Below are 13115 nucleotides of genomic sequence, written 5' to 3' on the forward strand. Positions count from 1 at the left end.
GAGGGATGGATTTAAACCAATGGGGGTTGAAGGGGTTTTTTAGCTGTTTGTTTGTGGCTTTGTTTTTCTCCTTTATCTTTGAATGTCATCAGTTTCCTGCAGGGACATAATTCCACCGAGTGCTGGGAACCTAACAAGCTACTGGGGAATGTGAATGCAGAAACCATTCCCTCTGAAGTGGGCCCGGACTGTTGCTGCTGAGCACTAAGCTGGCCTTGGCGGGCGTGACCCTGGCACTGTGGAGTTGCTCTGTTCTTTCTCGGCTGGCTCGCTGCTGCTGGCTCGTGGCTCTTCCTGTGGCCAGCTGCAGCGGGCTCCTGGCTTCCCTGCAGTCACCTGGTAGGATTTCACCTGGGCGCTGTATGGTGAGCCAGGCAAATGGTACCTCTGCTCTGCTGCTTTCCCAGGGAACCTGGAACACGGCTTGTGTCCTTAATGGGAAATGAGTCACAGCTCCTCCCTGGGACAGCTCCACCGAAACACTGGAGAGAAACCTGCCCTGGCTGGTAGGGCAGGTGTGGTATCCTCAGGAGGTGGACGGGTTTCTCTTCAACTTGAAGCTAAGGGTAGTGGCGGTGTTAGCAGCTTCTAAACCAGGTCAGTTAATGGGAACTAGCTGCAGGCTTGCTGAAGCCGCACTAATCTGGCTGCTCTCAAAGAAGTGTGTGTCTCTGATCAGCTCATTCTCTCTGAGCAGGCTGAAAAACAGCCCCAGGATAGGAGTGCTTAGTCTAGAATCCTGTCGATTTTGTTTTGGGGTTGTCTTTAGCTGTTGGAGATTAATGAATCAAAATGGTGTCTGAGTTTACAACCAGTTCCCATCCCTTGGCAGTGTTATTTCCAGCTGTTCTCTCCTTGGCTCACCGGAGCCCATCAGCTGAAGGACTCTGCTCTTCTGCCCTGGGGGAGTGGGGTGCAGCCTTCAGCGTCTAGTAACTAGTGAGGTGATAGCAGAGGGTGTTGAAGCCTTTTTTGCTTTTCCACCTGTGTAAGTACTGTGCTGTGTATTTGTTGGAACCATGTCCAAATCCACCAGTGGTCTTTGCTCTTGTCTTGTTTTTGCCCCTATCACAATCTCCCCTGACCTCAGAAGAGGAGCCTCCCTTGATTCCACCGGCAGCCATCAGACACAGCGACAGCATGTTGGGGATATTCGCTGCCGTGGAAGTGCAGACAGCACCTTAGATGCTTGATAGCAAACCACAAGCGAAGGCTCTGCTTAGGAAGGTCTGTGTGTGCTGGCGTTTGGGTAAGCACCTGGCGTATGGATGGCGGGTTTCTTCGATTTCTCGGGGTCCCACTGGAAGGGGAAGGCGAAGGTGGTGAGTCTGAGTGTCCCTCTGAAGTGTCTGCATCTCCTAGAGGCAGCCCTGATATTTTGGTTCTGTAAAGGTTTGATTTGACCTCTGGTTCCTCCAGAGGTATTACACACGTGGAATTCTTTGCCGCTGCAGTTTACCATTAAGGTGTTTCCTTTTGGGGAAGGAAGCGGAGTGCAAAGTGCACTTGTTCAGGAGGAAGAGTCTTAAATGAGAGGAACAGTGATCTCTGCTAGCTGACAGCTGAGGCAGGAAAAAACCTTTTGTGGGAGGTGTTGGGTCAGAAATAGTTGCCAGGAAGGTATTGCCCAAATTCGGTGGGATATGCCTCCTGTAGTTTTTTTTTCTTTTTTTAATACTGCCTTCATTTTGTAGGTAATATTTATTTTATAGGAAGTGCTGAAGAGGGGTAACTTGTTTAAAAAGGGTTTTTCTCTGACCTGAACGGCAGTTTCTACAGATGAATGTGTTGTATCTTTTTTTATGAATAGCTTTAAAGCGAGAGCAGAAACCCTTACTTTTCTCTTGATAGAGGAAGAGAATGAACCTGTTTAATCTTTGCATTGCTCTTGAGTTTTCTTTTGGGTGGGGACCCAACTCCTTGGACAGCTGCTGTTGTGTAGCACTGGTATTTGTTCTGGTTCCATTACGGCTCCAAGGTGGCTGTAAGGCTAGTTTTGGGCATTAGAGCCTGATCCTAATACCCCCGATGCATTCTCTCTTCTCATGCTGAGGAGTCTTTGCCATTAATTGCGTCATTTCGTGCAGAGACTGCATCTAGTTCTGTTGCTTTTGCAGGGCAACTCTAAAGAGAGGAATGGATACTGATAATTGCTGGAACACCTCAATGCTGTGTGAGAGCTGGGAGAAGTGTTCCTATCCATTGGCTTTGTAGTAAGACCTTGCTGAAGTTTTTGCTCGCCTTTTTACACAGCAGCATGATGCTCAGCTTCATGCAGGAACTTAACATGTGTCAAAAACCAGTCAGTGTGAATTGTCAACTTGGGCCCAGGGCAGGGAGCTCTCAGCTGGCCAGCTTTATCTAGCTGGTCTCCTGTGCTTGAGGAGGCAGAGGCTCACCCCTTTAGCTGGCAAGGCTCTAGGGAGGTTGTGTAGGTGTGCTTGCTTTGAAGCCGTTCTTGACAGGGCCCACTGTTTGAAGGGAAACAAAATAAAACAAGTGATTCTGCTCTAAGATAAAACACAAGTAGAAGCTACTGATCTTGTTAATCGTTGCTCCTTTGATGGCCGTGTGGCTAGGCAGTGCATCCAAACATGGATAAGCATTGTGCTCTTGTGGAGACCTGCACTCTCCCGGAGCTGCCCAAGGACAAGGCTGTTTTGTTCTGCTGCTGTTTGTTCACAGTCACTATTTTCCCATAGTCTGTGTGTTCCCATAGTCCTTACACTGAAATGGGGAGGGAGAAATCGAAAGATAAAGACACTCTCCTGATGTTCTCTGTATGCTTGCTTCCATTCTGGTCTTGCCATCTGATATTTCTATATTTGTGCTGTTCTTCCTGGGTCATTATGAAGGGGCAACTCACAGGGGATACGTGAGCTCTATTACAGAACGATGAAGGGGATGAGAGCTTTGAAAGATAGAGTGTGACATAAACACTGTTTTGGCTTTTCCCCTGTATTTATATCTTCAAATTTAGAGGAAAAAAATAATTAAATTACCTAAAGCCTACCACCATATTCTGAAGCAAAAATGTAATTTAGAGTAGTTGGGAAAAGGAGCTGTAAAAGAAGAGTACAGTCATCGCCTGATCTCATCTTCTTTTAGAGAGCTTTGTGATTTTTGACACCTGTACGCAGCCTGGTGTGTTGTTCGTGGGGCTTCTTTGTTGTAGTTGATAAAGTCAGCCATAAATAATTGTTCTGTTCTGTTTGAACAGTTGCCCGGTCAGGGAATTGGCACGTGCAAGGTAAGCAAGGAAATAATGCTGACTTTCTCAGAAACAAGTTTTTGTGGTTTTTTTTGGTTTTTTTTAAAAAAAATGAAAAAGAAGAGAAGGTGCAGCATAGGAGAAATCCAAATTTTCCAGCCCATTACTTGTCAAAGATGAGGAGCGTTACAGAACAATTATGTAGTTTATGTGAGTATCCTTTAGGACTTGCCGCATACCAGTGTTTGTACATGTGGTAATGCATAGTCATTTTTGCCTTGATGACTGGCAGACAAATGTATGGGACAGAATCAATATCACATACAAATACGAAAGTGCTTCCAAAGGTGTTAAAGTTGTTCTAACACATCTATGATGTATTCTGTCAGCTACAGGTAAAACTTGAGTGAGAGAATAGGAAGCAAGAGTGGGAGAGGAACTGAAACGAACAGTGGAGAAGATGAGCGTGGTGTTCATGCAACTGCTTGTAAGTCGGGCAGTTGAGGGGCTGCCTCCAGGAATAGACTGCCTGGGGTGGGTGTTCCAGGGTGTGGGCAAACACTGACAGGTTTTGAGCGGCTGAATACAGGGTCTGTTCTCAGGGACATCAAGTCTACTAGAACGCAAAGGGTTTCCAGGTGGTATAAATGTAGTTTACTCCTTTTTAAAGTTTTCTTTATGCTGTGAGAAAAGAAGAAAATGTCAGTTGTGCAAAGAAGCCCACAGTCTGGGAGCTCAGAGTTCTTACTGTATACCTAGCAGTCACATTTATGACTTTATTGTACTTTCACCCACCTGGTTTGTCTTAAATAATGTATATTTGGTCTTTTTCTATTAATAAATTTCCTTTTAGTCTGAAAGGTCTTCTTTTGCTTGCTGTCTGCAGCAATGGAATGCAAGGGAGGTGTTCAGAGGGAAGACTGCTGTGAAGCCTTCAGATGGACTGTGTTACTGTCTTCTGAGATGATTGAAAATGGATGCAGTAGGAATGTATTGCCAGACAGGTTTTCCATCTGTGAAGCTCTTGTTTAATCGATGATAACTCGAGACGGTAATCCCTTTCTGGGGTGGCTCAGTCCACTCTTTGAAGCGAAGTTTCTAGGCGGTGTTCTTAGCTGTTTAATTATTTCAGATATTTAGGAGATAATACTACTTTCTTCAAGGTTGCTTTTAATTATGCTCTCATCTGCCAAACTTCAGGAATATTTTGTCCTAGTGTGAAACCGGGGACAAGCATGAACTCAAAAAGTCCTTCTTCAATGCTCAGGATTACATGATTTGCTGTATCACCTGAGCAAATGACCAGCACTTAAAGAGCTGAAAGAGTTACACAGCTCAAATCATACACATCTTGAGAAAGAAAAGAATTCTGGTCATTTCAACATGGCTGTGAAAATAGTGTGCCATTTTAAGATAACGGAGATAGCGGAAAACCGGGTGAGGAAAAAAAAGTTCATTTACAACTGTTGGGGGGAAGTGGAGAGAACGGTGGTCTTTGTGTGCCTGTAAATTTGCCAGGCAGTCCCCATAACTGCAAGTATGCTTTTTGTTAAACTCCTGGTTCCTTCCCTTGATGGATGACCAGCAGGCTCTTAATGTTTCTGGGGACTGTTGCATAATGTATATGGATAATGACACTGAATGTGCTCTACAGTCTGGAGAAACACAACTTGTGGCAACGATCCTAGAAAGCAAGGGGTACTGTTGAGCAGAACTTTTGTGCGTGAATCATCATCATCAGCTTGAGTTAGGTTTTGGTGACTGGTGTACTGTGTCTGTGTCACTTCAGTGGGGTGCTGCTGAAATGCAGATTCTTGGATAAACTTGAGGCTTATGCAGGGCTTCCTAGTGGGCATGAGATCTTTCTTCATGTGCCACCCTGTATGAAGTGGACTCTGCTGTGTCATTCTGCGTTCTCTCACCTTTCTTTTGCATGGGGTCCTCCTGGCTGTGCCATGTGTTTTGAGGTCAGCTGCCTGAGGAGCACAGTAAGAGAAGAGCTCAGCTCTGAAGCTCAGGGCTGTGGTCTTGCAGCAGCAAAACCGCAGTGATCTTGCTGCTGTGAGAATTGTTCTCGATGCGGCATCCACGCGTGCAGCAGTATCTATGAATTGTCTGCTTTTGCTTTAGGGTTTCTTTCAATGCTCATAATTTCTTGGGGCAAAAAACCAGGAAGTAACGTTAATTTTTTGAGACGTAATGTGATGAGGCGTTTAGATGTTTATGTGATGCGTGATCTGCACCCCGAGTTGTGCCTGCAGGAAGAACCTCCTGGCCAAATACTTGGTTCCTAACTGTGCTGTGCCGATCTAGTTATCCTGTAATGGTCTGAGGTAGAATGTCGCTTCTGAGCGAAGGTCCCTCGGAAAGGCTGGGGCTAAAGGGAGAATGTAGATACAGATTGGAATTGTTACTCTGCAGCATAATAGTTGTACTCCCAGGTGCCTCAAATACGACATACAACAGTAGCTTGTTTCTCTCATTATTTTCGCCTGTAAGAAAAACAGAATGGGAAAAGCGAAGGAAGTTAAAATGATCTAAAATATTTCCAGACTGGAAAGGTGAAAGGAGACTCCTGGAACGCCTGGGAACACCTCTTTACAAAGACTGTTTCCTCGAGGAGAAGCTGCAGTGGGGGCTCTCCAGCTCGGGAGGGAACAGACGCGCCTTTTGGAAACGGTGTAGGATGAGGGGAGAAGTGGGGTGATGTCATCACTGTGTGTCAAGAGACAAAAAATAATTATTTAGCGATTTTTGAATAGAAGTTGTTCCTCTCCCCTGAGTTGGCCATGAGGACGCGTAACAAGCCTCCTGCAGCCTTTTCTCTTCATTTAAAGGCATTGCAGAACACTGCAGCGAGGCTTTGACTCTGGAGAGCTGGAATAAAGCGCTGGCTACTGAAGGTTTGCTCTGGGGCCTTGCTCGAGCCCGTTCCTGTGCCTGCACTGACCCCTAGTGACGGCAGAGACAGTGAGATAATGTAGAGATTGGGTTGTTTTAAAAAATAAATATATATCTTTACAGAACGGCTTGCTTTACAAGGGAGCTTTTATTAGCAAATGTCTTCATTAGGAGGAAATGGTCAAAATCCTTCTGCCTTAAGCAGTCTCTAAGTTCTCAGGGAAGTTTTTCTCAGTTTTTATTTTACAACAACCAATTTTTTCCTCATTTGGGTGCTGTCTGATTTGACTACGTTAATTAGTAAATAGCTTCATTAAAATATCAGTGCTGCTAAGATGCTGGGAGTTAATGGTTTAAATTTGGCCATGTAAGTTTGTTCAGGAATGCTGGATCTCAGGCTGGAATCTTTGCAAACTGTTAGTACCATACAGGTGATACCATTGTTAATCCGTTTGCGATCTGATGTGATGCACCTACAGGAGGTGTCTGATGATCTTGAGAAGTACCATCTGGAAAAACGTCAGTATAGTCTAACAAGTATAAGGTGAAAGCCACAAATCATTTCTTTCCCTTGGGCCTTTCAGCTCAGCAGCAGACGATGTACATGCATAGGGAATGCCAAGGCAAGTTCAGCTCTCCTTCAGCAGCCCTCTGCCTCTGATGTTTGGATTGTTATCTCAGGACTTAGTTGGTGGTAAAGCCAAAAAAGAAAAAAAATTTTCAAGCAAATTTCTTGAGAGTTCTTTTTAAACCTCTGGTCATGCTCTTTTGAGTTGCAGAAGCTCATTATGGCTTTTAACACTTTATGATCCTCTCAGCACTACTGGGATCCTAGACTGGGGAAAAGCTGTTGTTTGTGTGCTGCTTCCTGTGCTTTTCTCTCAAGTTAATACCGTCTGTTTGGTGTGAGGAAAACACCCGCCTTTACTTTTTCCAAGGCTAGATGGCTACCTGTCCCATTTAAAAAAAAAAAATCTGTTTGTGCTGCGTGCTTTGGTATGGCAAGGCTGGCTGTGTTTGCCTACGGATGGGATGGAAGGTTTTTCATGGAGAGGTGATGCCTTTCTTTAAATCACTGACAACTTTTAGGAGAAAATTAACAGCTCTCCAAGCACAGAAGTTTTTCCTCAGGTGCAATTCTAATGTTAAATGGAAATGACGTCCAGTCAAGCTGATCTTGAATCTTATGCTTCAGTCCCGTAAACTATTGCGGAGAAAAGGCAGGGGGTGCCTGAGAAACGAGGGCTGTTAGCGATGGTTGAAGGGAGATGGTCAGGTGGTGAGTTCTTACACTACTGACTAGAGCTCAAATAGAGAAAGTTTTATTTTTTTTTTTTTTTACTTGTGGAGAAGGGACAGCCTGAAGTGCTGTGAGAGCAGCAGTTCAGCAGAAACACTGTTGAACTTTTTCTCGAGTTTGAATTCTAGTTTCCAGTATTATCTTTCTTTATTTGAGAGTGTTTCTTGAAGGACAGAACCGAGAGGACAGATTGTATTGGCTACTCTGTGAGTAATATGTTTTCATGGAAAACAAGGTTCTTTTGTTTTTTGCCAGCTATTTACATAAAATTCTGTCTAAGGTGTCACTGTTGTGTTCCACCTCCATCGTTTCCACAATATTATGTGTAGCAGTGATTAAAACCTATTATGTTTCAGACTGTGTAGGAGTTGGGAAGTTTTTTTATCAAGGGAATGCTTTCCTCTGCTGTGTGTACTAACTTTAGAACAGTTTGCTGTAGTGCCTGGCTTATAGAACAGCCCAATAACCAATTAAATATTGTTAGTTGGGCCTCTTTTTTTGGTGTGCATATGTGTTATCCAGATAGCATATTGGAAAAGTGAAATCTGTGTTCTTAAGAATCATATAGGGTGGGGTGGGGGTGTGTGTTTTGGGTTTGTTTGCTTAGTTTTGTAAATGTCCGGTATGTTCTCAAGGAGTATCTCTGTAATATAAAGGAGGTGATACCCGAGTATTTCTAGTCTGTTAGAGGGTATCACTGGTTTTATGGAGATGTGCTTTATGAATATAAATACATCATCTGTCTGTTTTCCTAGGTCATAGTCTGTGCATCTTGTATTTTAATCTTGCCTGTAGAGTTAATGGTAGGGGGATGTGTTTTAGAAAACACTTATAGGAGAGGGTGTGTTTGATAAACTTGTCAAATTCAACAGTCTAAATGTTTATTCTTGGCTAAAAGAAGTTGTTTATGTACTCGCTGTAGACTTTGCTGTCGTTGTTTCTTACCCCTTTTCAGGTGCTGCCCCTGTATGCCACAGGGGGTATTTGCTTGTAAATGCCTGTCCCTTTTCAGTAGAAGATGGCAATCTTGTCCTGTTTTTCCTCTCTTACAAACTCTTCCTGTCTGTTCAGAGTGGGCGAAGGAGCTTTCTGCTCAGTGCACAGTTCCTGTGAGTTGTTTAGGCTAGTCTTTTAAATGTAAGTCTTTGCTGTGTCGGTGTTTGGCTCGGTAAGTCAGTTGAAGTGTCCGATCATGTAGCTGTGTGGTCAGAAATATTGCCCCAAGGGAAGACTTGTGAGGAGAGAGGAGGAGGAGATGATTTCTTTCAATATCCCCAAGGTAAATCCTGTACCTTGTACAGACCAGATCCTTCTCGCTTACTGCAAGTGTATTTTCACGAGTAGTTCTGTGGCAATTAAATTGGTCTCACCCAGGCCGAGGGGTTTTTCTCCTTTCGCTCAGAGTCTGTGCTGGATTGGTGCTGAGCTAGATGGGTTTCCTGACTGTTGGAGTCTGTGCAGGCTCCTAACGCTGCCGGGGGTGCCGGGGAGAAGCAGAGCCACAGACACAGCTGTGGAGGGGAGAGGTGGGAGGACAGACAGCAGTCTGGATTTAGACTGGTTTACAATGTACCCAAGAATTTGCATCCTTTTCCAGTAGATCAATTAGTTTAAGAAAGCTTCTAATCTCTGTCTACAGTTTCTCTGCTGTTATTCTCCTCCTGCAGTTGTGTGCCCTGTGAAACGGGTACAGCTGGGTGTGCGTGTCTGCCTGTCCCAGCTGTACGCAGGCACCTGTAACCGCGTCGGTGAATGCGAATCCTGGTGAAGTACTTCGAGTTTCTATATTGGCGAGATAGCTCGGAGGTTTTGTGATGGGGAGAACACGACTGTTAGCTCTGTAGGATCAGCTCTTATCCAGAGAGGGATGCGCATTAATCTTACCCCAGTTAAATATGATGAGGATGCCCGTGTCACAGGCTGAACTCTGTATCTCAGGGGTTTGGGGAAGATGATACGCTCAGATCTGGGCTTTAACACCCGTCCCATCCATCAGCTGACCTTCCGGCACTGTTGGTTGTGTTTGTTTGAGATAGTTCCTTTACTGCGTGGGGTGTCTCCGAGGGGCTGATATTTATGAGGGAGTGTGTTGCTGGAGTCATACAGCAATGCTGACAGTGAGCAATGTGCCGCTGTGAATGGAAAACGTCTGGTATTTTAGTCTGTTGTTTCCTTACCGTGTAGCTTTTTCCCAGACGAGTTCTGTGTTGCAAGCTAGTAAAAAGAAAAACTTCACCTGGAAGGATTTTCATCGTATTTTATTTGGCAAAGCGCTTCGTGACTCTTATTAGCAGGTTAGAATACAAAAATGTAATGATTAAAGGAGAGTGAAACTTTAAACAGATTTTTGAAGGCAGTTTTGAGGAACTTTTTGTATATGCATGAGAAGTCGTGTACCAGCTATAGTACCTGAACCTTTCTGCATCAATATACAAAAATCTGCTGAAAGGTGAAACTGCTGCAGAGAAAATATTGGTGTGACATTCCAATATTATCCGCAGAACAGAGAAAAACTTGTCAAAATTATTTCCATCACACTTTGGATTTTTCTTACAGATGGGGAGGATCTTATCTGTGTCATGTACCCTGTTTCACTCGAGAGATTTTTGTCAGCAGTAATTTGTATATATGCCTGTAGGCCCTGAAGAATATCAGCTAACAATAACCTGAAATTCAGTACTGGAAAGCTGCGTTTCGTCGTAAGCGTTCTCAGGATTTACCGATACATCGCATTACCTGGGCAAGTATATGGTAGGAGATGACAGTGAACAGCAGCAGGTGAGGTTGCTGTAGACAGATTTCAGGTGGGTGGATTTAAACAAATAGTGGTTGGAGGGGTTTTTAGTTGGTTGCTTGTGGTTTTGTTTTCTTCCTTTTATCTTTGAATCTCATCAGTTTACTTAAGGGACATAATTGTATAGAATGTTGGTGTGGGTAACCTAACCAGCTGCTCAGAAAAGTGAATGCATAAGCCATTCCTACTTTAAGTTGGTCCAGACTTGCTGCTGGAACACTAAGCTTGCCTCGGGGGGCGTGACGGGCGCTGTGGTGTTGCTCTGTCTCTCTCTGGCTGGCTCGCTGCTGATGGCTCTTAGCTCCTGCGGCCACTTGCAGGGGGCTCCTGGCTTCCCTGCAGTCACCTGGTAGGATTTCACCTGGGCGCTGTATGGTGAGCCGGCAAAACAGTACCTCTGCTCTGCTGCTTTCCCAGGGGAGGCTTGAATGTTTGTGCCCCTCCCTTAGTGGAAAATCAGTCCCAGCTCATCACCGGGGCAACGCCACCAAAAGGCTAGAGAGAAACTTGCCCGGGCTTGTAGGGCGGGTACAGCATCCTCAGGAGGCGAACGGCTTTCACTTCAACTTGAAGCTAAGGGTAGTGGCGGTGTTAGCAGCTTCTAAACCAGGTCAGTTAATGGGAACTAGCTGCAGGCTTGCTGAAGCCGCACTAATCCGGCTGCTCTCAAAGAAGTGTGTGTCTCTGATCAGCTCATTCTCTCTGAGCAGGCTGAAAAACAGCCCCAGGATAGGAGTGCTTAGTCTAGAATCCTGTCGATTTTGTTTTGGGGTTGTCTTTAGCTGTTGGAGATTAATGAATGAAAATGGTGTCTGAGTTTACAACCAGTTCCCATCCCTTGGCAGTGTTATTTCCAGCTGTTCTCTCCTTGGCTCACCGGAGCCCATCAGCTGAAGGACTCTGCTCTTCTGCCCTGGGGGAGTGGGGTGCAGCCTTCAGCGTCTAGTAACTAGTGAGGTGATAGCAGAGGGTGTTGAAGCCTTTTTTGCTTTTCCACCTGTGTAAGTACTGTGCTGTGTATTTGTTGGAACCATGTCCAAATCCACCAGTGGTCTTTGCTCTTGTCTTGTTTTTGCCCCTATCACAATCTCCCCTGACCTCAGAAGAGGAGCCTCCCTTGATTCCACCGGCAGCCATCAGACACAGCGACAGCATGTTGGGGATATTCGCTGCCGTGGAAGTGCAGACAGCACCTTAGATGCTTGATAGCAAACCACAAGCGAAGGCTCTGCTTAGGAAGGTCTGTGTGTGCTGGCGTTTGGGTAAGCACCTGGCGTATGGATGGCGGGTTTCTTCGATTTCTCGGGGTCCCACTGGAAGGGGAAGGCGAAGGTGGTGAGTCTGAGTGTCCCTCTGAAGTGTCTGCATCTCCTAGAGGCAGCCCTGATATTTTGGTTCTGTAAAGGTTTGATTTGACCTCTGGTTCCTCCAGAGGTATTACACACGTGGAATTCTTTGCCGCTGCAGTTTACCATTAAGGTGTTTCCTTTTGGGGAAGGAAGCGGAGTGCAAAGTGCACTTGTTCAGGAGGAAGAGTCTTAAATGAGAGGAACAGTGATCTCTGCTAGCTGACAGCTGAGGCAGGAAAAAACCTTTTGTGGGAGGTGTTGGGTCAGAAATAGTTGCCAGGAAGGTATTGCCCAAATTCGGTGGGATATGCCTCCTGTAGTTTTTTTTTCTTTTTTTAATACTGCCTTCATTTTGTAGGTAATATTTATTTTATAGGAAGTGCTGAAGAGGGGTAACTTGTTTAAAAAGGGTTTTTCTCTGACCTGAACGGCAGTTTCTACAGATGAATGTGTTGTATCTTTTTTTATGAATAGCTTTAAAGCGAGAGCAGAAACCCTTACTTTTCTCTTGATAGAGGAAGAGAATGAACCTGTTTAATCTTTGCATTGCTCTTGAGTTTTCTTTTGGGTGGGGACCCAACTCCTTGGACAGCTGCTGTTGTGTAGCACTGGTATTTGTTCTGGTTCCATTACGGCTCCAAGGTGGCTGTAAGGCTAGTTTTGGGCATTAGAGCCTGATCCTAATACCCCCGATGCATTCTCTCTTCTCATGCTGAGGAGTCTTTGCCATTAATTGCGTCATTTCGTGCAGAGACTGCATCTAGTTCTGTTGCTTTTGCAGGGCAACTCTAAAGAGAGGAATGGATACTGATAATTGCTGGAACACCTCAATGCTGTGTGAGAGCTGGGAGAAGTGTTCCTATCCATTGGCTTTGTAGTAAGACCTTGCTGAAGTTTTTGCTCGCCTTTTTACACAGCAGCATGATGCTCAGCTTCATGCAGGAACTTAACATGTGTCAAAAACCAGTCAGTGTGAATTGTCAACTTGGGCCCAGGGCAGGGAGCTCTCAGCTGGCCAGCTTTATCTAGCTGGTCTCCTGTGCTTGAGGAGGCAGAGGCTCACCCCTTTAGCTGGCAAGGCTCTAGGGAGGTTGTGTAGGTGTGCTTGCTTTGAAGCCGTTCTTGACAGGGCCCACTGTTTGAAGGGAAACAAAATAAAACAAGTGATTCTGCTCTAAGATAAAACACAAGTAGAAGCTACTGATCTTGTTAATCGTTGCTCCTTTGATGGCCGTGTGGCTAGGCAGTGCATCCAAACATGGATAAGCATTGTGCTCTTGTGGAGACCTGCACTCTCCCGGAGCTGCCCAAGGACAAGGCTGTTTTGTTCTGCTGCTGTTTGTTCACAGTCACTATTTTCCCATAGTCTGTGTGTTCCCATAGTCCTTACACTGAAATGGGGAGGGAGAAATCGAAAGATAAAGACACTCTCCTGATGTTCTCTGTATGCTTGCTTCCATTCTGGTCTTGCCATCTGATATTTCTATATTTGTGCTGTTCTTCCTGGGTCATTATGAAGGGGCAACTCACAGGGGATACGTGAGCTCTATTACAGAACGA

The sequence above is a fragment of the Athene noctua genome, chromosome 36 (genome assembly GCF_965140245.1).
Source record: "Athene noctua chromosome 36, bAthNoc1.hap1.1, whole genome shotgun sequence".
Taxonomy (NCBI): domain Eukaryota; kingdom Metazoa; phylum Chordata; class Aves; order Strigiformes; family Strigidae; genus Athene; species Athene noctua.